Source organism: Rhipicephalus sanguineus, chromosome 2 (genome assembly GCF_013339695.2).
Source record: "Rhipicephalus sanguineus isolate Rsan-2018 chromosome 2, BIME_Rsan_1.4, whole genome shotgun sequence".
NCBI classification, from domain to species: Eukaryota; Metazoa; Arthropoda; class Arachnida; order Ixodida; family Ixodidae; genus Rhipicephalus; species Rhipicephalus sanguineus.
Window position 1 is genome coordinate 23,215,333 of NC_051177.1, and position 26,640 is coordinate 23,241,972.

Consider the following 26,640-nt stretch of genomic DNA (forward strand, 5'->3'; position numbering starts at 1 on the left):
AGAGATGCCAACAGAGGCGGCAAATCAGTGACCGTTGACATACGTAGGAGAAAAAAAAATCGCAGGTTGCATTATGCGTTCTCCTAAGACGACTCGAAGGCAGAAGCCATTCGGTGTGGTTATTTTATCGTACACTATTTTATCGACGGCCAACGTTCACTAATGCACCATCACTCATTGACTTCCACTCCCTCAATTTGCCTCGGTTATCATCATATAAATGCACGTCGTGCTCTCACTCGATTTTGCACAGCTTTCGATGCCCGAGGCGACACGTGAACTCTTTTCCTTCACTTCTCTCACGCCGGCTTCCCTTTCAAGGCCACGTTCGTATAAGATATACTCGATTAATGATTTCGCCTTAATAAACAGCACATGGGAATGCGCCTTTCTATTTGCAACTTCGACTTGTGTGGTCAGAAATGTAGCCCGCCTTTGATTTTTTTTTCGGCAATGTCATTCGTTCACAGTCGAACTTACTCGCACAGGTAAGCGTGGCAGAAAATAAAAATAGAAAGTCAAATTATAGGTGCGACCACTTTGCGACTACAAGGTCTCGTGCTTCACCGAAGACTTACTCACCTTTTTTTTTTCCTCCGCGGGTTACACTGCAGCCGTGTCGATGTTTTTAGTTATATTGCAGTTGCACAATTGTTGTTAGTGAGAGTAACAACCTGTTTAAATGGTTGTTCCTCTGCTGGATGAGTGATTTGAGAAAGTACGTTGTACTATGAGGAATTGAGGACCTGAACTGACGAGCTATATAAGAGATGGCGTCACTGCTACTTCGAGGCGTAAAGAAAAGCAAGCTCATCTACATTGCATCTTATGGGACTGAAAAAAACAAAGGCTTCCCCATGCGTCAAAAAGACAATAATAATAAAAAAGTAAAATGAAATGAAGAAAAAAAAAAGAAAGCTAGTCGGTGGGTCTAAGTGGCACTGCGTCTTCAATTTTCGAGCGAGCGGCGAATATAAATGCAACCACCATGGCAACTTGGCACTATATGCTTTGTTGCACAGTCGCAGCCGTTACGGCACTGCACGCTTTAACTGGTGCGACAGGGCATACGGTCTCGACTAATGACGTCGGCGCGCTAGGCCTAATTAGGCCTGAGGTGCCTTTCCCTGCGCCAGTTATTGGCCTCGGTCGGTTGTTTTTCTCCTTCGAGCAGCTGTAAGGTTGTGCCAACGAGGCGGTAAGGTTGTTTGTCTTGGGGGCAAGAAGGAAGAGGGCACCGCACGTGTACAACAGACCTGTTAGGGTTAACTTGACGCCGTATAGTCAGTCTCCCTTGCGGCTCGTACCACCTGGATTCGTTTGTCTTGCCTTCCTTTCCTCGCTGAAGTTGGCCGTACGGCCGCGCACTCGGACGGAGGTGCGCACAAACAATGTGAGCCTGAAGAATTGCGTGCATTGTTCGAGTCTTCTGCTAGAGAGAGCGTGCTACGCAGCAGCCATGTTGCTTCGCTATCCTGGGTTTACATAAGGAAAGTGCGTTACGTTAAGAGATAGAAAGTCAGCACCACGCGTCAGCGATCCGACTCTATCTAAATGGTATTTTGTTCGCGGTTTAAATTTAGAAGCTAAGCCTTTCCGGTGATATTACGTCTAATAGGGAGAATCGGTTGTGCCAAGGCAAGGATGTGGACCATATGTAGTTCTGATTGGCTAACCTGCACCTGCAGGGGAGGGGATAGAAAATAGACAGAAGAGCACGAATAAAATAAAGTGCGTCCCAAACCAGCCCTATACGCGCGCGGTTGTAACAGCGCGGAAACAACAAAGACGATAGACAAGGACAGGCACGTCTGTTGTGGCCTTGTCGTTTCCGCGCTGTTAGTCTTAAACGTTATAAATTCAGTTCTGCGATTTTAAGCGTCACAACCACAATCTAATCAATAGGCACGTTGTATAGTGACGGACTCTGGATTAATTTTTTTAACCTAGGATTTGCGAACATGCACTTTAATCTAAGTACATGAGTGTGTTGGCATTTTGCCCACATTGAACTGCGGCTCCCGCCGCTTTAGATCGAACCCATGATCCCGAGCATCAACGCAATGCATATGTCACTGATGGGTTGCCGCGACGGGTCTAAACAAAAGTTTTATAAAGAAAGTGAAGTTCTTTCAAGCGCTGCAAGCAATTAGATTCCGCAATTATGATGAGAAATTTGAAGCTATGTTGTGTATTCATAAATCACCCGCAGTATCGGTAATTTGATATCTCAGAAAATCCCCGCGTATTACCGCCGCGCCCCGAGGAGTGACGAGTCTGTCAGGGAGCTTAATTTGCATGGCGATCACGTTACGCGTGTAGCGCACGCCGTCGATAGGTTTATCCAGTCGGGGATTTCAATTTGGGGAGTCATCGAATACCACGTGATTTCTAGTGTGGCAGGTTCCTGGGTAAAACGCCCGACTGTCGCCCTGCGCGCGCGTCCATCGAGGTCGCCTGTATTGAGGCTCACCTGAAGAAATGGCAGACTGAAATTTCAACATGCCAGAATCGAATGACGGGCTGCATGATTCATAATTATATGCACAAAAAATATTAAAAGGTAGCCTGTATCCGATGAATATACGTAACAAGAGTCAGCATCTTGCCACGACACATATTGCCGCGTGTTTGTGTTCCCCTTTTGGTTTCTCCATTCTCGCTACTTGATGTGGCCCCCCAAGTGTGCGCGTGGCTCTGCCGCTCTACCCCTTCCCCCAGTTCAAAATAACAAACCGGACGTGCGCCTGGTTAACCTCCCTGCCTTTTCTCGCTTCTCTCTCCCTCTCACTTTGGCAACGCTGCTTCATTATATGTTGTCAACTTAAGGCGTGAAAAGTTTCTTCCAATAAAAGCTGTTGCCGCCCTTTCTTCTTAGAGTGCAGCGGCAGAACACTACGCTGTACTACAGTATAGTAAGAAGGGGGCAGACAAGACGCGCAGCAAGGGGATAACACAAGCCGTAATAAGTTCGGGAGCAGCGATTGGCCCACGACCCCGCGGGCGTACTATAGAGGAATCGCGCCCTGAAAATAGCGCGCTCGCGCGCCTCTCCGCGATTGGTCGATGAAGCGCGCTCCTAGCCGCGCGGTAATATCCTGGCCCGAAGCGCCGAACGCCATCGAGGAAACAAAATAGTAACGACCAAGAAACAGTTTCCGACCGGTAACCCCCGCACTCGCTTGCCGTTAGGCGCGCTTTGCACGTAGCCTGTGCTTGTGCTGCGGGTTAGCAAATGAATAAGCCGGGCCTCCGCCTGTGATGACCGGGTGACTGAGCGAAAGAGAGAGAGATAGCACTTCTCCTCTTCTCTCGTGGCTCCAATAGCTTGGTTCGGATCACAGCGCGCAAAGCGGAAGAACCAGGCCTTCACACCACGAGGACCACATCGCCTGAGGCAACTGCGATCGGGAGACCTACACAAAGGCTTGTCTAAAGACCGAGTAATAAGGGAGGTGGAAAGATACGCAACAAAGAAAACGAGAGCCTCCGGTTGATGCTAACGTCTTTGTCTTCGACGTTCAGGGCGTTATACAGATTGGGATCCGGAGCCGTACTGTCCAGACGCTGCCGTTGCGATTGTGGGAGCCTCGCGTAATATATACACGCGCACCGCGTATCCCTCGGACTCGCAGCGCTCTTCTCTCGATCGCTCCTTGGCGAGGCGTGAGACGCGAGCGCCGCGGACCTCCCGGCGCGCTATTGTTTCCGGCTCGCCGGAGAGATTGGATTACAGGCGGCTGCTGCTGCCGGCGTACAGTCGCGAGGGCTCTCGCCTTACCCTCCATTCGCCGCATTCCTTTCTATCCGCCTGATGAAACAGTAACACCGAACGTGCGTTTTGACCCCGGACCCTGCAGTGTGGAGAAGAGCTGACGGTCTGTCGCAGGCCTCGGTAAGCTCTGCTGCACACTGCCTGTCGGGCTTCCATCCTCTGCCCTTTCTTCCATCCAACTTCATCTAATCTTTCTCCGGGCTATATATAATGGCGTTCGCAGTTCTCCCCTGCAGGAGGAAGGGTATAAGGCGTGTCTGGCGGCAGCGTTTGAGTTGCGCGAGATCGTGCTGACAGCGCGCCGTTCCGTCCGCGTCGCCTCCGTACACTGATGAGAGTGCTTCCTGCCAAGTCACGTCGCTTGAACCTTGCACAACACTCTCCGCTCCCAGCGCTCTGCCCGTGTGTTATGGTGGATGGGAGAGGAGTACCGAGCTGCCTTCAAGACAATGTGCGAGTCGCTTCCGCATCACGCCTGGCGCATGCCTGCTTCTGCTGGGATTACTGGCTCGTAGGGATGATGAAGCCAGTGTCTGAGGGCCAACTGAAAGCCGAGAAAAAGAAATAAAGCTCAAGAACAAAGAAAAAAAAATTGTGGGACAGGCTTCTAATATATTGCTAGGAGTATCGGAGGAGGTGATGTCTAAGCCTCTCGACGACTTCTCAGCACAATGTTAGGACGCCCTTTTCTTTCCGTCTTGCTTCCATGTCTTCGCAAGGCTCGCAACGAAACCGTGCAATGGCACTCGTCTTTTTACTCGGAGCAGCTTCTAAAAAGATTGTTCATAACTTTACTGCGCTTGCTTGTTCAGCCATAACGCTACTTCATTGTATGACGTCCGACGACGCGTTATTACTGACTGCGCAAAAACGAGTACAAGCACCCGAGGTGGTCGCGGCATGGTCCTTTCAGTTGGTGCAACGAAGCGAACGGAGGCCGAAAGTGCAAAAGTTAATTAGTAAATACTGCAATGAGAACGAATTGAAGGAAGCGCTTAATAACGCCCGTGATGTCACTGTTGACCCAGGTCATCGCTTGCAACGCAGAACTGGTTAAGTGTGTCGTCATAATAGCGGCTGGCCACGAAACAGGAGATAGGACGGCGTACCGTTTGCCTTCAAGAGTAATAAGGCCTACTTATTGTTTACAAACAGGCACTTCACCACGGAACACAGCTTGGTCCATTCATCGACACTGTTTGTCCCTTGAGTGTCACCTATGCTGACTGTGTAAACTGTAAGTATAGCACCTCGGCGAACACGAGGTTCCAGGTCATGTTTCTGCGTTCTTCGAGAACGTTCATCGGTTTGAGGAGGCGTGGCGTGACTATGCGGCTCTCTCGCACCGGCCAGAACGTTGCTTCGCTGCCATAGAGTTTCCTAAAATGACCTAGAGGGAACTCTGGCGCTGCGATCGTTCAGCCACCATGGGAACGATGGGTAGTACACGGATTTGCCTAGTCTTCGTGCTTGTGGGCTTCGAACGCACTTGTGGCTTTGTTTATTGCTATGTTTTTTTTTTTTTCGGATAAAAGAGTGGATCGTTGTGAACTTCGTGACCAGATTTGAATCGGTGAGCCTAAAGAAGTTAAAGTGGTGAAGTGAAACTGCAGATTTTTGCTGAACTTTGTTTTGCGACAAAGCGGATGCAGGCGACGCGGAGCCAAACGGAGCCGAAAGAACGAAGTTTAGACAAATCCGTGTACTACCCATGATTCCCATGCTGGCTGAAGCGCGATGCATTGCAGCTCCCATAGACACTAGCGCCAGAGTTCCCTCTAGTAAGTATTGTAGGAAACTCTATGTTCGCTGCTACTCGGCATTCTCGCTCTGCCTTTGGCGTTCGGAAAGTGAACGGTTGGTTTTCGAACACTTACGTACACTGTCTCGAAGATGACGTAATAATGTGCCGCTTTTCTGCCACCGTTTTCTGATGACAGCGGTGTCGCACGATAAGCCAAGTAACAGTCCCGCATTAGAAGCATCAATACCCATAGGAGGTTGAAGGGAGGGGGGGAGGAGGGGAGGTGTCGCCCCCCCCCCCTCCTAATCATCTAAAGGGGAGCGCCAACTCTGCCCCATACCTTTACTCAAGCGGACCTTTCACGTCATTTTTTAATGCGCAGTGTTATGGCTACGCATATTTGTTGACGATAATTGCGACCAACGACCCCAGATGTTGCATTCAAAGAATTGTTTATTACCCACCTTTGCCCCGGCAAGCCGAGGACCAATGGCAGGCCTTTGCGATAAGCACGTCATCGCTTCATTTTCATTCTTGCGGTCATTGCCGAGCTTGTTTTCTTTCGGACTATCGAGCAATCGGGAGTGGGGAGGGGGGGAAGGGGGCATGAGGTCAAACTGCCCCCCTCCCCTCCTAATGGAATATACCCTGCGCACGCCTATCTCAATACCCCAGTGACCCCAGCATATAAACACGCGCTTGCCGTGACTTGCTGCTGGTTGTTACTCGAAAAATGACGACCCCCTCAGAAATTCGTTCGTGTTGGGAATGTAATACATGTTGTCCTCCCTTTTCCTTATCGGATTCTGAGACCAAGAAAAACCTCGTCGACGAACGCGCAGCATTTTCTTCGTTCCGACATGCTACGCAGATCCCTCGAGACGGATTAACTGCGAGACCTTCGCGAATTAAATTATCCGCCATTGCCACGCGCCGTTTGCATAAGAGTTACGCAACGCGTGTTTCGTGCGACGCTGTGCAGCTCACTCCGCATCTTAGGAGATCCGATTTCTCCGCCGTCCTTGACGCAAACCTCCGGCAACGTACTTTAGAATGTTTTATTGGCAACCTTTACTTTATGCTCCTTTGCGCAGGAGCACATATTTCGTCAATGTATTGTTGCACAAAAAAAAAAAAAACGATCCTCGCTCAGATCTCTCGAATAATATCGCTGACCTAGACTTTGATTCGTAATCTGATTTCGCAAGCATGGAAACTAGGCTTTGCCGCTGAAATGCGCCTCGACAGAAAGAACTTGGGCTCAAATTCGGCATCGGTGACATGTACAAAACACAGGGGCCGATTTCAGCGTAAATTCTGGCTGTTGCGTAACTTCTTTGTCGTCGTAGTCACTGTTGTTGTTCTTCAACAACAACTGCAGCGACAATATAGCGACAAAAAAGAGCGTCCATTGTCACAATATAGTTTCATTAGCGAACCCGAGTTTTCTCGTGAACGAACTTATAAAGAACTATATAAAGGAACCCGTTAACGAACACTGTGCTTGAGTCACAGAACAAGTGGTGCGTGAAAGCAGCAACCCTCGTCCCCTGCCACCGCAAGTCCCGTCAAATTGCTTAGCTGTTTGTGTGTCACGCGACGGCTGCGTTCATATAGCACTGGCGTCGGCTCTGGCTTAGAAGGCAAGGCTGCGTTCTGCAGCAAAAGCCCGCACGTTGACACGTTCATTATGTTTTCCTTGTCACCTGAGAATTCTTGCAGAGTTATGCACACGCGCATAGTGCGAAGAGCATTTTCTCTCTCTTCCATAGCATCAAAGTTTGTGCAAACAAGTTCGCACTAAGGCAAAAAACAAAGCGGCATATTGGTGAAAGGTACGACAAAGCCTGCAGGTCTCTCTCCTGTCTCGCGGCCTGGTCATTCTGTCGGCGTGAGGCCTCGGGCACTCGCGCAGCTAATTGCCCCGTTCATTGACGTCGCCGTGCCCTTTCGCCTTCGGGTTCATTAGTCTCCCATTCACACGTACAAGTGCGTCGCTCGCACGTTCGCCGCCGCATGGGTTGCAGTTGCCGCCACTGCAAACGGCGCTCGTTGCTTATTTCAAACCGATGTGCACTATCTGCGCTGCCTGTTCGAAGTGACGGCGTACTAGAAAGGCGAAAGCCTTAGATGCCTCATCAAACGCGAAAATTGGCCGTCGGTGTCCGGCGGTGTCAACACGAGTGATGCGAAAAATCAACACGTGATGATCGACGTCACCATATGACTTAATCATGTGACGTAATACCATATGACGTAATCAGTCAAAACTTGTGGCGTCATCATGACGTCACTATGACGTCACACATGACATTGTCGCTTGACCAAAAGTGAACCGATCACGGAGGCAGTGCTAAACCAGGTGAGATGCAGAGAGTTTGCAATACCTCCGATCCTGGAGGCAGTGTAAAACTACTTTAGGTCCAGAAAACTTTCGGAGGGGGGCGGGGGAGCATCAATAGATCGAATGAGAAGGAAAAGAAGATGGCTCTCGCCTTCGAGTCGTCTTGGGCGAATGCCTGTGAGTTCTTAAGGAGCTTTTCGGCTGCATGCGTCGGATGGTAGGGGTCCTGTGTGCACTGTCTGCGCACCCTGTTCCAAAGTGAAGGCGTATTTTGCGTTTTTTAAGCCGACGGTACTACCGTGGTTTCGCTGTGAGGCAAAGAAGGTGGTTCACATTCCGCACAACACAACTCAAGATAACGGCTTGGCTGAAAACAGTTTGTGAGTGTTACTTTCTTTTGCCTTTAACTTCTACACTAACAAACAGAAACTGCTACAGCATGATCGGTTGCTGAAACGCTTGAACCTTCTTGACAGGCACCTTCTATGAGTGAGCTTAGTCCATGGTGAAGCCCCGAAAAGCGATGATGATAATGATATGTGGTGTTTTATGGCGCAAAAGCCAGTTATGGCCAAAAAGCGCCAAGACACGATATATATCGATAAGTAAAGGTGTGCTGCAGTAAATCACTGTGTAACACGGGCCATCGCATCAGTTTTTACGTCACTATATTAACGGTAAGAATTTTTAAAATATCGCGTTATCGTTCACTCTGACCGCAATTAGTTAATGAATGCTGATGCGCGTGAGCATCTTAATTAGTGATTAGGTGTTGTGTTAGGAGCGCGGAATTTACGGAATTTAGTTATGGTCCTCGACCTAATTTTAAGGGGAAAGAACAACAATGTGCAATCATTTAAGTGCGTGCGCAAAAATGGGCTCGCAAGCCTGTCTACAACGGAACGCTCCTACGGCTTTTTCAACGTGGTCTTCGCATAAAGTTCCTGGACAAGTGAAATTTATGAAACGGAGCATCTTCCGCCTCACCGCTTTCGTTCTATCTGCCAAAAGTTGGAGATGTTCTGCTTATGCACGCGGAACTTAAAGGGACACTAAAGGAAAAAAAAAACGATTTTTCTCGTATTAGTAAATTAATCTTTCACTGTATACTGAAATCAACATGCTTGCCGCGAGAAGAAGCTTGGTAAGTGAGAAAACGAGCAAAAAGAAAATGCGGATGGCGACGCCACCTTGAAGTTCTCGCACCAGTCGCCGTGACGTCATGGATTTTGACGGCGTCTACTAGGGCCTACGTAGTTCTTAATAGGTAAAAATGAAGTATATTGTCTTCTGGAGGAGCCGGAGACTTAACGTACCAAGTTTCAGAAAATTTCGTTGAGCCAATGGGGCCAAAATACGAGAAAACGCCTTGAAATCCGTGACGTCGCCATTGGAAGTTTCAACGGAAAATTTGAAAGGTGAAACTTTTAAGTATAAGAAGATCGGCGAATGTTAGCGCTAGGTAGCAGATAAAATAGTAATATAGTATGGATTTCTTTCGTGAAACGATTGCCTTTTTGTTTGTAATCTGTATTCTAAGCGTACATTATATAAAACAAAAACTTACTAACGAAATTCCCCATGTTATAATGCGTCCTTGCTCGACTCTAGCACCTGATGACGAACTTACAAATCTTTCCGCCTGTAAGTGTCGTTTGGCATTAGCCGATTCGCAATCGCTAATGATTCTTACAGAACTTTCAAAGTTGAAGCATCAGTAATGCCGCTAGCTGCGCAATTGCTGCGTGCACCAGCAAGTGTCTTGCGCACTTCGGCAGGCACACATTCTGCGAACGAGTAGAGTCAGCAGTAACGTAATACATAATTTTATTAACTTCCTTGTTAATTTCGCAATTGTTGTATTTGCGATTATTCTATTCAAGGGCAAATTCATGTTGTTTGATTCTGCTGAAGCCGTTATGCTCCGAGATATTCGTGACAAAATCTGATACTCATTGGGTCGTGACTTCAAAATCGTGGCTGAATGTCTCGACCCAAACAAAGCCACCGAACAAGGAATTTTTACTAACGATCTCATTGTGAAGTTGCGCGTAAGTTAACGCTTACATACGCTCGCGTGCAGAAACTGCGTCCTTTCATCATGACTCATTTGCTCGCTTTGAACTGTTAGTTCTGATTCCGACCTCTTTTTTCCCCCTCCATACTCAAAACATCACATATTGCTGCTTTCTCCACAGTCATCAGGCGTCTGTGACTCTCCTTGAACAGACACACCAAATGTGTAGGATCTCTACACTTTGTTTTCTCAGCGTCTGCAGCATCTGGCTTTCCTCACTTTTCTCTCTTATTCTTTTTCTTTTTTTTCCACACTCTCTCGCAAGAAGTGAACTGAGCAGTGACGGTTGAACGCGCCTGATCCAATCGGACGTCCCTCCTTCTTTCGTAATAAATGGAGTTATTTCTTGAAAACTCTCTTTTTCGCGCTTGGGAAAGAACGGCGCCAAGGCGCTTTTCCTTCAACATCGAAGCGTGTTTACGTTTTCACACGCGTGAAACTGCATTCTCCCCAATCTTGCAGCGATCGTTGGGTTCCATCTGGGCGTCAACAAGAGCCATGCGCTCCCTTTATCGCACTTTTCAAAACATTTGGCCTTACAAAGCACCTGCGTAAAGAGGCAAATATATTAATAACCATCAATGAAAGATGGGTTGGTGTGGGCGCGTAAAGTTGGCGCGACCTGTGCATTGCGCATATGCAGTGCAGTGCAATGCTGCTTAATTGATGAATTGAACTGCGGCACTCGGGGCTTCCAAGAGAAGGCAACCGCACCAGGGGGAGAGGCAGAAAGGTTAGGTGGGAAGATGAGATGAACAAGTCTGCGGGGATAATGTGGCCGCAGCAAGCACAGAACCGGATTGATTGGAGAAAGAGGCCTTTTCACTGCAGTGGGCAATGTCAGGCTGACGGTGGTGATGATAATGATGCTGATATGACCACGACGATGAAAACTCGAGGCTTTAAGTTTGGCGGCCATCGTTGATGTCAGATGTAATGCTTTCAATCTCATCTCAGTGGATTTAGCCGGGACAGACGCAGGAGCTACTGAATATCGAGCGGATCAATTTAAACATGGGAGCGTTCACTGTAGAATTCGTGCAATAGAAATAATGTTGCCCGCTTGAACGCTACTGAAAACATATCTGCCCATGTATATGTTCGCACTTATAATCGCTTCATTTTACATAACGGACGGCGAGTGTTCCTTGCAGTTGGGCTAGTTTGTGTATGGTAGCTATTGCGACATAGGTTTGGCGCGAAACAAAGGACCAACGCAAACCATCGAAACGACTGAAAACTGTTTATTTTCGTTACACGTATCCTGAATGCGTATATGTATACAACCGCGCAGTCACAGTATACATGCGCTTTCGTGTGTTTCTCTCGACCTGTTTCACGTGGAATTTCATTCGGGCTTTGTATACATGTGGGTGTTCGCCTCTCGCTAAACAAGCGAGAACAACAGCTGGGAATGATATGTATGTGTGATAGCCTCAGCGCCACCACGTGCGTCGTATAAGCAAAGTTTTTATTCCGTATCAGGAAACTGAGTAGATGCGTTCGCTCCTGGCGCACACAGCAGGGCGCGGTGCAATACGCTCCTCATACAAATCTTGCACCAAGTGCAAGTACGGCATAAGCGCGCGTCCGGATTCGCACTGTATACATACAGACAAACGACAGCGAGGATACTCCGCTTTGTAAATTCTGGCAGCCGGCTTATTGAAATTGGTATGCATTCCCATTTCCCGGAGGCGAAGATGAAACATTTTGCTCTCGAGAACTTACATTCTCTCTCAGTGAACAGGAACTGCAAATTCATTGAAGCTCTGAGACCACTTTCTTTACTCGTTTGCTCCGGCTCGGTAAAACAGCCCGTTGAGGTCTCAATTCGCGCGCAGATCTATACAAATAGAAAACTGCGGCGTTTGCCGAAAGCCTCGTCGCGGTGTTTGTTTAAGACGCCAGGCGCGGTGCATTACCATAAACTATACGAAAGGATCGGAAAACCGAGCGCCCGGCATATTTTCCGTTAGCTTTCAAAGACACCTGCCGCCTGCGTGGGCGACGGTGTAAGCGACGAAATCAGGACGGGAACGCCGCCGAACTGCGTGCGTCTGAAGAAGACCGCGGGGAGTGTTTGAGGTGTAGTTGTTGGGTGGTTCGAGGGAGGCCGAGAACGGATCCTTCGCGTGGTTCAGAAGTTTCTTAAAAATTTGCACTTGAATTCGCATGCACAAACGAGGGGACCTGCGCGTTCGGGATGCCGATGCAGATGGTCGAGCGCCGCTGCGTTTTGCGGAATCATTCTCAACGCTTCTTTGAGGAAAGGACTCGGCGTCAACGAATCGTTTCTCGGGACTTTGACCTGTTCGTATGCATGAATGACGCGGCAGAACGCCCTTTCTAAATTCGCCGACAACTTTTCTTGGCACTGAAGGGAAAGCTACGGGGGCGGAGCGTCTGCACATGTACTGCTACGCGAAGTAGTCCGGTTTGGCGCGCGTCTCGTAACGCCGTGGAGTGTGATGGCTAGCGTTGCACTTCGACGCAGACGCTGCTTAGCGTCTAAGGTACGGGTAAAAGGCGCGACTTTTTCACGCACGTATGGACGCACGCAAAAACGCGAAGTGACAACGTGTAAAGTAAAAGAAATGCAGATATCTCGCTTGTGTGCGCTGCGTTCCGTCACAAAAAGCTACATGTAGAAAATGAAGGAGCATTTTATATATCTCACGCAGAAAATACGGACGCAATTGTGGGACTACATTCATTAGCGGTAGGATACGTGCATTGTGGCTCTGTAGCCTTCGCTTCAATGCCAAGAAAAGTTGTCGGCGAGTATAGGCACCGTACAGTCGAGTTTTCCAGTGCGACTGCAGCGCCAGAACGCAAAACCTAGCGGACAAAAAACGCAATAATGAGACGGGGTTGCTCAAAATGGAACGCGATGTGCGCGTCTCTCTGAATTAGTGGGCGGACTGCGGCCGGGATACATGGGGGACGCGTTCGCGCATCTGTTTTCTGCGTGCCCCTAACGGCCAATACCAGCGAACTTGGGACGGGCCAGTGCGAGCAACGCAGCTCCCTCTGGTCAGTGTACGGTGCCTATAGAAACTTCAGCACCGCTTTCGCTGTTTTCTTTTTACAGCGAGGCTCTCTTAGTCTACCCTGCGCCGCCGCCGCCGCCGTCGTCGTCGTCGTAGTAGTAGTAGTAGTCAAGAAGGTCACGTGACCAGAGGGGGAGTGAATAAAGATGATAATGATGTGACGCTAAACTATCATTATGACGATGATTCACGTGATTTAGCAAGCCAATCACATGCATTCGCGAGCTTACAGCTTCGCTGTCCGGCGGTTTTCAGGTCGTGGAACTGGCTGAAAGTTTTTAAATCTCTTTTGTGTTTTCTCTAAAAAAAAAAAAAAGCAGTAAACGGGAAGGTGAATTTGGTGGCAGTGATGCGCACGTTGAGACGTACTCTCCTTAAAAGGACGTCCATTGACCGCTTTCACGGAACATTTGTCTCTATACCGCAGCGTGGGCAAAGGTACGCGCGGTGCTCCATTCGTATATGCAGGTAGGGATCCTTCCTGCCCACGTATAGAGCAGTGAAGACGCTTGAGATGAAATTTTTATTCTGTACTCACGTTCGAGCAGCTCAGTACGGAGCCACTCCGGCAAATACGTTGGCGAAGCGAGAGCCATACGTTCTCATAAAAGCAAACGCGGTTCGCTTCTTCGCTCTGGCACGACATATGCCTCGCGAGTTGTTTCGTAGATGTTACTTTCGCCTACGTTGCAACGAGTTGCTAAGGGATGCACATATATGTAATAGAAACGTGGATTGCGTAAGCGCCGGCTATTCGTTGGACCGTGTTGAATGCACCGCATTACGTCGGAGCAACATAGAATCTCTTTTATATACACGTAGATATATATGCGGTAGGAACCAGAATATTGTAAGCTCTGTGGCGCTTGTTGGGGCTCAAGAAAATACCCTATGTTTCTAAACGAAAAAAAGGATGACTGAAACGCGGGTTTTGAATTTGCAGTTATTTTATGCTTAACCGCTGCAATAAAAACGCTTGATCTAAGGGAATCGCGGAGGCCATATGAAAGTTACTTTTTTTTTTCAAATGGTTTTTAGGTGGTAGTCGTCATATGCACACATTGATTAATTGATAATTTTTATCCCTTTTCTTGTATTTGTTTCTTTTTTTTTATCATGGAACTAAAGAGTCACGAAATACATGTAGACGAAACCAGACCAACTCGAAAGCATTATTGTTATTTTAGATTTGTCGAAGCCTTACAGTTAATGACCGGTTTTGTTGAAATGTAAAAGAAATCCTGCGTATTCTGACGAGCATTATGGGAGTTATCACTTTGGTTTCTAGAGTCCAGTATGATTATAACAATGGGCTGCCATCATTAATACTGTTAATAAAAAAGCTCGTATACTGAAACTCATCGAAATGAGAAATGGTTATCTAAGGAACCACGTGCAGCGGCCAAGTAAAAAACGCAAATATTCAGTCGTCACAATACTCCGAAATGTTTGCGGAATAACTCAAGTAGGCGTAGTCTCAATACCCCTATGAACGGTTCAGTTCTTTACCAACGACCAAACTGACAACTCGAATTGCGCTCATCGCTAAGTACTTGCGAATCGTCTCTGTGCGTAGATGTGGCGTACGACCAGGCGAACAGAAATTTAAAAAAAAAAAAAAAACTCACAGGGTCCCTTGTGCGTTCGCCTAAGACGTCTCGAAGGCGAAAACCATCTTCTTATTTTTCTTCTCAGTCGATGTATCGATCCTCCCCCCTTTCTGCACCTAGCGTGGTTTATACTGCCTCGAGGATCAGATGCATTGCAAGCTTTATGCACCTCGTCTGGTGCTGCCCCCGTGATCGGCCCCACCTTTGACCAAGTGACGATGTCATGTGATGACGTCATCATGTGACGTCACTTCGTGATTACAATCTAGTGACGTCATGATTACGTCACAAATTTTGGCAATCTGTGACGTCGTGAAAACGTCATACGGTGACGTCGTCACGTGATCAGGATTTTTTGCATCACTCGTGTTGACGCCGCCGACGGTCAATTTTCGCGTTTGACGAGGTATCTAAGGCTGTCGCCGTAAAAGATATGCGGATATTTTACCAGCTACCGCATAGCCGCGCTTTCTTCGACGCACTTGAAGACACTCCGGACCATGGTTGCAAGTAAGAGAAGACGAGAGCCGAGCGGTGCCTTCCAATCTGGCACGTACCCGTGCACTGTTTTGATGGCGACGTGCCAAAGATTTCCTTTTTCTGTGGAGTTTATACTGCGCTCTTCCATCGAAAGTGCCCGCTTTTCTCGATAATTTCTGCCTGTTTCGAAATGGCTGTGGGACCGCAAGCGGAAGCGATCGATACGTTTCTTCAACTGGCCGCAAAAAAAAAAAAAAAATCACAGCATATCCACGGAGTGAATGATGATGAGTGGGCGAAGCTGTGGAGGTTCATCGGTAAACCGTGAATATTCCGTGAATTCTGCCCAGTACATCATCACCGACGTGAGATCGGGCGCGTTTATACTAAAGGTTCGATGAGTTATGACGACTTGCAGCTCACTTTAATTTTACATGTACGCTGTGAATTTTCACTGTTTAGAAAACCATTGCTTTAGAAAACATCTGGCGTCTTTCGTTAAGCAGCTGGCGTCTTTTCGTTTTGCTTTAGAAACATCTGGCGTTCTTTCGTTTTGCTTTTACAAAACATCTGGCGTCTTTCGTTGGTTTATTTCATCAATCAACGGCGCTTTGAACAAAATTTTTATTGTTTATTCACGCACAGGAGAAATCTCACCAGGCACTACCTTGGAGGTAAACAATGGCTGCTAATGGGAATGAGAGGCAGAAGAAGTCGGCTTTTAGCTAACACTTACACTTGTACTTCTACTAACGTTTCCTACTGGAACATGCCAATGGCTGCTAATGGGGAATGAGAGACAGAAGAATTCGGCTTTTAGTTAACGCGCACGCTGCGAATTTTTTATTGTTCAACAACGCACAGGAAAAATCTCCCACCGGCACCACCTTGGAGGTCAAAGCGTAAGACTGGTTACGCACTACTACTACGACTACGACTACGAGGGACGAACGGGTGCCGCCTTAAGGAGCTTCGCCCCTAAAACAGCCCGGGTGTCTTGGCGCGTCTGAGAAAGAACGTGATGGGACAGTCTGCGTGTATATATAGTCTTAGCTAAGCACACTGACTTGCAACATTTCTGAACACTTCCTTTTACTTCTATTTGAACTGGCATTCTGTAAAAGAAGCCGTGAATTCCTTCCTGCCGGCTAAGTGTCAGAACTTCTCACCATACTGACCAACTGCGGTCGTCCTTCGATAGCACCTCCTCCCCGCTCTCAAGCGATCGTATCTTCGCGCTTAATGAAAGATGTCAACGAGACGCGAAATTCCCACTTCTCGTGAGACTGCGTCACTCGCGTTTTTATTCTCCCTGGCCTTTCTTTTCTTTCTTAGCTTGACTCGTGGAACCTCGAATTGACATGGAATGACTTCACCTCTGAGAATGGCGTTCAACTCCATTTCGGCGAATAGAACTGTCTCTGTCGATGTCTTAGGAAGACAGGCTCTTGTCGACGTATTTAGACAAGAATACGCTCTTTTTTATCCAACGTCGCAGCGCTGTCGCATCGTTGAACTAAAAGATTACAGGGAATGATGTTCGCCGAGTTTATCCCATCTGACGCTGAATGTCTGCGTTATGAAAAGGGTAAATAAACTATCCTGCGGTTTTAAACCTCGAAAAGCTTGGCTGGTCGTTCTCGTTGGCGGTGGCTGACATTCGGTATCGAAAAGAGATCTTGAGTTTATTGAAAAGGTGTAGCGGTGCTCCCGGCTAGCTGCTTCTGTTGTTTACAAACTTGTTACAACGCTCAACTGCCAAGGGACTAGTAAAGGAGGAGATAATATACGATATTGGTCGCTAGGCCGTTTCTTTCCATGCTTTGCCGCGGTGTTGAGTTTGAAAATGCGATACCAACGCGCGCGCACACACACACACGCATGCACGCACGCACACGCACACACACACACACACACAACACACACACGCGCGCACGCACACGAGCCGCATTTCCCGATGTTGGCGGCTAACCGTCGAAGGCGCCAACGAGCCCATGGCGCCGATTCCCGAGGCGCACAAGGTGCGGGTGCCGTTGCTTCACTTTCGCGTGATGCAGAGATGGCGAAGAGCAACAAAGGCGAGGCAGATAAGAGGGAGGAAAGGCTGAGCAAAGGAAAAGTGTGGCCCTACCCGTTGTACATTACGTTCACAAACAGGGGCCCGCCACTACAACACAAACGCCATACCGCTGCTGCGCCTTCTTCGAGGGAGATTGGAAATTCTTACGAGCTCTCCGCGGCCGTCCCCCCACTTCTTCCAGCGGTGTTTATTTGTTGAAAGTGGCGTTCGTATACATACGTGAACTTTTTTCATTATTTGCTGCTAGGGTGTATCGACGAGAGAGGGAAATCTGGCGGCACTCGGCAGCCGGCCATCGCTTTTTCCACAGACTCTCTTCTTCCATCTTTATTTTTCCCTGGGCGTCTTGGGGTCGGGCGCGAGGAGATCGCTTTTATTGGAGAGCGCACCTCAACCCCGCCGTCTCCCCCAACCCACACGCTTTATAGCACGAGCGGGAAGGTTTTCCAAGACTTGCCCGCCCGTACGTTGTACGCCGCCGTCGCTGATGCTTGTTTACAGGCTTCACTATCGCTGGAACGGGGAGCAAAGGCGCTCAGAAACACCTAGCGTTGTTGTCACCACGTTGCGTGCCTGTGTTCGCAGTTGCGTTCGTGGCATGAACGAAATCGGTCGCAAGCCGCCGTCGCAGCCTGCTCGACAAGCCGGAAATGCTCGCCGCGAGCATTTCCAGCTTGTCAACGTAGTGTGCACCCGTCTTGTAACACTGCACCGCTCTGTAAGCAGCTATATCCGGATACAACTTAAGAAGTGTGGAGAAGCCCCGCCTAGACGACCGAAGCGCAGCAGCCGTTCGCCTCCGCGACTAAAGAAATAGTCCCGCTCATGCACGCGCCGATGTTCTCCAAAAGCGGAGCCACCGGCCGTCCCGCTCATGACGTCAGTCCCGAGTGCCGGCCCATTGGTGCAGGCTTGTGTTCATCCGCCTTTGAGGAGGAAATGCCGCTGACTTCTAAAGTTGTATCCGACTATAGTGTCCTCGGCTGTCCCATTTTCGCTTTCCACATTGTCCTCACCGTACTGTGCCTCTAGGTTATAAATTTGTCAGTTGGATTTTTGGGAGCTTATCCGTGGTCGCCTTCCGCAGGGTCAAATAAAGTTGTTTTCAATTCAATTAGATTTTCATGTTTGCCTATTTCATTCACCATACTGTGATTGCTCGATTTTTGATGGTATGCAGCATCCGGCTGCAACCAATTTATTCTGGTTTTGTGCCGTCCAACGCTACCTCGCGCATCCCTCACACGCCTGAGTGGTTCTCCGGGCGACACATTTTACATACGCCGAGCACCGGCTGAGAGCTTTGCTATAGGACATACGAGACGAGCCTTTTGGTTTTAAATTGCGAACGAATGGATTAATATTGTATTCGTCCAAAAGCAGTGAATTCAGTTGTATTTTAACGGCTTTTCAAAAGCAGACTGTATAGTAGTCAGCACTTTTCAGTATTTATGTCTGTTCTGTTATTTTGCATCGTGTCTCTAACGCTAAACAGAGAATAAAAATGGCGTTCTTCTGCTCTGTCTTGCTTAAATATTTTTAGCTGCGTTGGTTTTTTTTTTTCTTACGATTGAAACATTGTCGATCATTTGGGGATCGTTCTGCCTGGTTTGTGCCACTCAGTGACGACGACGACGACATCAGCCACAGTCGCAGTAAGAACGACTACTGGTACCAATACACAGCATCAATAAGATGGAGTCCATCTTATACGTGTTGTTTCTTTTACAGCGAAAGCTGTTATGAGATCATTTCACCGGCCGTTTTTGGTGCCGTAGTTGTCCGCCGCCGCCGCCGCCGGTGTCCGTAACCAGTATCGCTCGAAATAAAAAAAAACGAATAAGAAAAAAAATTCCAGGATGGAACGAGGTTCGAACCTGGGCCCTCTGCGTGGGAGCCCAGTATTCAGCCTCTGAGCCATGCCGGTGCTTGAAACTGCTTTGCAAAAAGGTCCTATACAGGCTTCATGTCGGGAAGGAACCACATTAGCATATGCAATATAGCGTGGTAAAAGAGTAGGATAAGCACCAAGCGTCGCACAACGCGAATTCTGTAACCAGGCGTCACACAATGCGAATTGCGCAACGAGTAGGTTGTTGAATGCTTCCAACCCATTACAAAGAGCTCTGCCATAATTCTTCATCGTCATCACGCACAGCATCAACAAAGTGCTCATAATGCCTTACATGCGTTTAGCAGGTACCACGGCTGTCTGTAGAATGACGAAAAATGGCACACTGCCTACTGCCCTACTTCTAAAAAATTACAATGATTTATAGCGTATTGGGTTCCTCGCAAGTGCACTTCTGTTGGTTGCCAAGGAAGCCCATAAGGCTCCCATGATCCATTTCCTCAGGGGTCTCAATAAAGTCAATTCTCTCTCTCTCTCGCTCTACGTTTCTCCGGTTAAAGTGTGTTATAAAGCGTGGTGGGACAGTTAAATAACGACCGGGCGTCACACAATATGCATTACGTAACTAGTGGGTCGTTTAAAGCTTCCAACCCATTACAATGGGCGCAACCATAATTCTTCATGGTGCGCAACCATAATTCTTCATCGTCATCAACCGCCGCATCAACAAACTGCACATAATCGCTTGCATATGGTACCTCGCTTCTCCGCAGAACATCGAATAATGTCGTGCTGGGTGCTTCCCAACTTCCCAAAAATTACGCTTTGTGGCGTAGTGGGTACGTTGCTAATGTACCTGTATTAGTAGCCACAGGAGAGTTTATAACGGGCTCTAGAAATGCCGCTCTTCCAGCTTTCGCTGTGACTGTGCTGCGCTTTCCGCGCAGGCCTGGCGTTTTTATAAAGGAGCTGCTATACTCTAGTTTCCAGCTAATCGCTGCGTGCGTAGACCGAGTACGCAGACTAAGAAAAATAACGGTTGCCGTCTCGCTGCCGCTGCCACGGCGCGCCGGTCGCAGCTGCTGCCCGTTGTTATACGGGCGGTGTACTGGTGGTAGAAGTGAATGTTCCTTCACTCGGCATTCGACATCGACTCGAGCAAGTCGACGGCCGTCTCCCGGCTGAGGTGGTTATTGCGCTTAAATGACCCCCCCATGATAATTCCGAGCCCAATTTTTGTGCCTATAGTCACATAAACTAGAGCGAATGTGTGTTACTCAAGCAACTTTTGGTCACGGAAAGTAAATACTCAACCAGTTTTGACATCTCTTCCTACTATGACGTCCCTCATACGCCACTGTACAGTCTTTGGATGGTAAACACCCACATATGAGGACATCAGCCGCTATACTTGCCTCTTCTCTCCTTTCACTTAGCGAAGAACAAAACGCCTCAGGATGCGGGCGCACCACTTTCGAATTGCGGGGAGAAAATTCGCGTAGGCGTAGTGCAAGAGACCTGCCATGGCGATCAAAAATACATATCGCTGGGCGTCGTTCTTCTTTCTTTTTTTTCTTCCTCAACTTGTTCTTTTGTTGGGCCACAGTCTCTGCTCCCAGCGAGCGCCGGTCAATTGACAGTGCTCGTTGCGCCCCCGGGGGTGGTTGCAACGTGGACGGGAGAAGTTTAGCGCGCGGGGCAAACACTGTGGCGGGCGTCCGCTGGCGCGCCGCGTCTTGCGTCGGCCCCTGTTTGCTCTCTGTAAGCGGACAAAGAATTCGACCCCAGGGACGCTTCTCTGTTCTGCTTCATGTCTTCGCGGGCAGCGGGGAAAAACAAAACAAAAAAAAAACTGTAGGCTGCCGCTGTATGGGCGAAGGAGCGGGAGGGTGAGAACTTCGCCCGCGGCAAGTATACCCGGTCGAGAAATGAAAAGCACACGCAGTACGGCGCTTCACACTTTCTTCGTATTTTCCAAACGCGTGAAGCGTAGCAGTAACAAAAGGTGAAAGCCGCACTGACCTCGGACTATCTCGCCTCGCTAGCTGCTTGCGTGTGCCTGTGTGCGCTTGCGCGTATGAGGTGGGTAAAACCTTGCACCTTGCGTATACGTGTGAATGTAAGAGAGAGAATTTTGTTTGTTCGTTTTGTGTATGTATGTATGTATGTATGTATGTATGTATGTATGTATGTATGTATGTATGTATGTATGTATGTATGTATGTATGTATGTATGTATGTATGTATGTATGTATGTATGTATGTATGTATGTATGTATGTGTGTGTGTGTGTTTACGGGCGTGTGTGTGTGCGTATGGAATATAAAACGACAAGTCTGCTGAAGTTTTAATTACCAAAAAAGGCTTGAATAAACGTACGCGCATTGTCTCGGGCTCCCTAAGGAGTCTTCTTTGCTTTCTCAACCCACATGCCTCGTAATACCGAACAAATATTGTATAACCGCGCACCAACTAAGGGCCTCCGAAACGCCGTAACGAATACGGCGCTCGTGGATAAGGTTCATCCAGCGACCGTGGGTGCATGCCTGTGTTTGTGCACGCGTCTTTACGACTCCACCGCGCGGAGGAAAGAAAAGTTAAAAAAGAAAGGAATATTAGAGCTAGGATCTGCAAGAAGGAAAAACAACCTCCCTGTTTCGTGAATTTGGCTACCAGCCTGAACTTCCTGCTTTGAATTTGGCGACTTGCCAGAAATTCTAGCTAACCGGGTTCATCTCTATGCTCCGACCGTACCCTCGATTCGTAAGGAGAAGAAATCAAGTTTCCGCTGTTCATATTGCTCCGTGAATAGTGTGACGTGCTCCTTTCTTTTTTTTTTCTTTTCGATGTTTAAACACCAGTGCAGCGTAAATCCTGGATGAAGAACGTCACACTCATAAACAATTCCCTAGTTCCGAGCAGCGATTAAGAACGCGGACGCACAGGCTGCGTCAGATTTCCGGTTGACATAGAGTCGGTGAATATGTTCTCAGAAACAGGAAATTCGCCGGCTTCCTTGACTTCCGCATTGTGCTAACTGGTGAAGTTGCCGAACTGACGAACGTCGCGATATAGTATAGGTTCGCGTGTGCGAACGTTTTATGAGTTTCTTTCGCTGCAGCTTTCGCGCGACTACACCGTGCACATTAATCCCTGGTTCTATTTTGCAACTGACATCTGAATTAACTTTCAAAAGTTAATGAAATAACAGGTGGGCGAAAACTAGCGCCAACACGATCTAGCACTATAGGTATGAAAAGCGAACAGGCGGAACAAGTGTCATGGTCCGTGCGAGAAAACAGCTGCACTCGGTCTTGCTAAAAGCGTGCACTCTTGCGAATGAGCTAGAGTCGACTTAATTGAACTCAGCCAACCGCAGCTTCGAATAACGGCGTATAGTTCGTTCATGACATGACATTTGCAGTGGTTCGACCGCTTCTAGCAATTCGTACGCGCAGCACAAGAACTAACAATTTTTACGTGCCAATCTCCGTGTGCTTACGCGACCTCCGGCATGCAGTGACGAGACGCTCTGCATCTACACCGCTGCACGCATCTGCCGAGTAAGAGGAAGGACTCCAGTGCATGCTGCTTCCGAGCATTGCAGCCTAACGACCATCATCACCGTCCGATATTGTGGGTCGTGCCAGCGGGGCGCGCACTGCCTTTATGACGAGGGAGTAATGATAGGCGAAAATTGCGTCCGAGATAACCGCCTTGGCGCGTCGACCGCGCCCTCTCCTGGGCCCTTCTCTCCCCCTCTCGCTAGTGTAAACTCGTGTTCTTTCCTCTCTACTTTGGCCCCAACGTTCCTTCCTCACGCATACATACATAAACAAACGCGCTCGCGCCAACTTTCACGGAAAATGGCATGTCCCCCGACTATCTCGCCTGAACACGCTTTGCCTGCGAAGTTCGGGGTTGAACGCGTGTTGTCCTCTCCGAGAGACAACCACCGGTTTGCGCATGCGTGAGAGGGTCGCGCAATGGAGAGGAGAGAAAGCAATAACTGGTAAAAAAAATAAATAAATGTGTATGATCAACCAAAACTAAAATTATTTAAGTTTCGAATCAACCAGCGCGGGCTCTACGAAAGAAAAAGCTGAGAAAGTGGAAGGTTATTTGCATTCCTGACCCACTATGTTAGCTCAACGCGAAAAAAAAAAAAAAAGAAACATGAGGAGAAGTGAAATTGAAGAGGAAGAAAGAAATAAGAGCAGAGTTACGCGGACTCGGGCGAGAGGAATTAGGCGCGAACACGCGTAACGATGCCGTTGCTCATTATCGCGTAACAGTCGTTAATTACGACGACGTTAGGTCATTATATCTCTGCTCTCCAAAAGCGAGCCCCCTGTATCTTTTGTGGATCGCGGAGTGTTGTACGTTTTTATTTGTTCTTCGGTAGTACGCGTCGGTTTACGAGATGCTTTCCTAAACTGTGCGCGCTTTTTTTCTTTTCGATGAATCACTCAAAATTGTGGCCGCTTGTAATTTGCCAGTCGATTAACTAATACGAATAAAGATATTGTCCCGTTTATACTGTTTCTCGCGAATTCAAAACAAAAAGCGAGACTTGAACGACGTACAAAATTTTGGAGCTGGATCGTTGTTCTGTAGGTTCGTTGTAGGCGGCATCGTCATGGTTTTTACAAATAACGAACGTAATAATAATAATAATAATAATAATAATAATAATAATAATAATAATAATAATAATAATAATAATAATAATAATAATAATAATAGCGTTTGTATAGGCATGCCAGATAGAAGTATTCGTGTTAGCTCTAAGTATGCACTCGGTAAAACAACCACAAAAATGTTATACATTTAATCTAATTACACATTGAAAGGCAAGGGGAAACGAGAAATGAAAGGCAGAAATATTAACGAGATGCGAGTTTCCTCCTGTTTGCTGCCTTGTACTGCGGTTGGGAGTATAGGGGCTGGAAAGGGCGCAAGGAGAGAGAGAGAGAGAGAGAAAGGGAATTGCGCTTTAATTGAAGGCGTTCACGCATTAAAGTAAGTGATAAGCACATACCGCAGAAACTGCGCAATCTAGATACCGAGAGAGGAAAAGAGTAGGTTGGGGAAAGAATCTTCGATGCGAAATTGGACCATGGCACGCGTGGTGGTCTCTCACGTAGACCATCACGCGTGCAGGTTTGATAGGTTCGCCTATTGCTTGTGCATGCGCAGATAAGTTTTCGTGCCTTCTTTCTTTTCCGCCGCTGTGCGCCTTTTCAGTTGTTAGTCCGCGTTTGTGGTGTATTGACTTCTCTCTTATGTCCGTGTTTGCACGCCCCGTCTCTTTAACATGAATACTTACCAACTAGCTCAGCTCTTTGCTATGTTGTTCCACTTAGACACTATGTCAAGTGAAACAACACGAATACCTTGGGTACACAGCACTCACACCACACGCTACATTTGCGCGCACGCAAAACTAGACAGAGCATCTCGTTGAGCGTACCGGTAACCCTTTTGATTTTATGTTTTTCTTATCATCTGTTGCTTAGGGCCGGCCGGTCGTTGCGATGACGAAGGCAGAGCGCAGTTCTGATTGCTTGCGGAACACGAAAGCAAAACGAATCCTAATAAAATCGGTACATTATCCCGGCACAGTGTCGACCACATGGTTGTTAAGAGTTGGCAGAAACACCTACGAAGCGCGAGGCACACAAGCGTCGCTGGTTTGTAGCTTTAGCTCAAGTGTGTCTCACATCCGAAGGTATGATCATCTATCATACCTCAGTGCTGATACTAGTGCCTTCCTTTTTTTGGCAAGGAGGTTCCCTATAATATTTCAGTTGTACCCTACTTCATAGCTACCCAAAAATTTTAGCTGCAAGGTCCGGAATGCGTTAGAAAAACACGCCCAAACTAGCACTAAGTCTGAAGCAGGGTTTGAGTACGGGCTGGTTAGTATTCCATTGTAAACATGCGTATATAGCGCAGACAAATACGAGCGCTGTATGCAAGTTTGCGATGTAAGTCTGAGTAAGACAAACCTAACAGTCCTAGCACGAGGACAATGATGCAGCCTGAACTTTCTTAAAGGAATTCCGCTCATACATGCTTGGACTGTAGCTAGAAATCAACATTACTAGAACAAACTCAGTTTCAAAGCTTCGTATCTCCGCCAGCGGAGGAGGGTGGTCCGAACGGCGGTCGCGAGAACTAGCGGCGCTGCGGTCCCGTCTTGCGCCACTATCGGCGCGTCGTCTGCTGCCACGGCGTAAAGCGGCGGTCCACTGCGCAGTTGCTCGCGGCAACTGCGCGGCAACTTTCTTATTGTACTAGTGGCAAACTCAAACAATTATCATTCTTTCATTCAACGCTCGCGCATCTCATTTGTGGACTACTTAGGTGGATATGCATAAGGTCGTATGTATGCATTGGCCCGCGTGCGTTCTTCATTGATTGGCTAAGAATCGATGTTCGGTCTATATTTGAGCTGTCTACATTGCGCTTAACTTCCAAGCATAGGAGTTTCTAAGCGAATGAGGGTTTTCAGCGCAATGTTTATAACTACCATCACAATTTTAGCCGCTGCCGTTTTATCTAGACCAAGAACAATCCAGCACGTTTGTAAAAGCCTTTATCGTGTACAAAGAAGCGTACTTACTCCAGATACAAAAACGTTCTAGAAGAACAGTACTCATGTTGTCTACAATTTATTGAAAAAAACTTTCTCGAAAAACATCACCAATGCTTTGCAATGTTTACAAGACACGTTTTCGCGACGGTTAAAGGAATACTGACCCAAAATCGAAAAATTTACGAGAACTCTGTAACCGAAATCTCAGTGCGCGATTACATCGAATAGATGTCGTCTTTGAGCACTTTTTTCAGCGGATAGTTGTATTTTCGGTGTTTCATCTTTCTACGTCGCATCCTTCTACTGTGCCTTAAACAATTCGAACAGATCGGCCGTGATATGAGCACCAAGCAGTTATTCGCGCGTACTCTGTCGCTAGAAGAGTCGTCAGTACTGACTCCTTCGCACAACTTCAGTTTTTCAACTTTACCGAGCAGATGTTCCATGTCCGCAGCACTTCTTACACTCTACGACAGCCGTCAGCCTACGACAGCTGTAGCCGTTCACTACGCAGTTAAACTGCTCGTCAACTACAATTATCTTTTGCACAAGTAAATCACCGTTCTCGAAGAAAAGTGTGGGATTGAGCTAGTTGGTATTCCATTATTAAACTACTCAGTGCGAAAAAATTGACACGGTACACATAGAAAAGACGAGGACCAGCGCTGGTCCTCGTCTTTTCTATGTGTACCGTGTCAAATTTTTGCGCTGAGCAGTCCGTTACCGAGCCGGCGAGTGTAAAATAGTCCGCACATCTTGTCCGATACCTCGTCGTAAAATCTCTAGAAAATCCACAGCTTTGAAGGCATAGCGACAGTTGACAACTGATCGAATGTCCATAGGCGTGCGCACAGGGGGGGCAGGGGGGGGGGGGGGGCGCCCCCCCCTGGTCACCTAAGAGGGGAGGCACAAAATCTGCCCCGTACATTGACCCTTCTAGTCACCTAAGAGGGGGGGGGGGGGCGCTGCGATGAACCTTTGCCCCCCTAATGGGGAACCCTGCGCACGCCTATGCTAATGTCAG

The 26,640-nt window shown here is 47.9% G+C and overlaps 1 protein-coding gene across 3 annotated transcripts in view; it reads left to right on the top strand.

The window, feature by feature from the left end:
- The window catches only part of LOC119382526 (uncharacterized), a 139,363-nt gene that overhangs the window by 69,943 nt on the left and 42,780 nt on the right, over window positions 1-26,640 (top strand). The window lies entirely within an intron of this gene.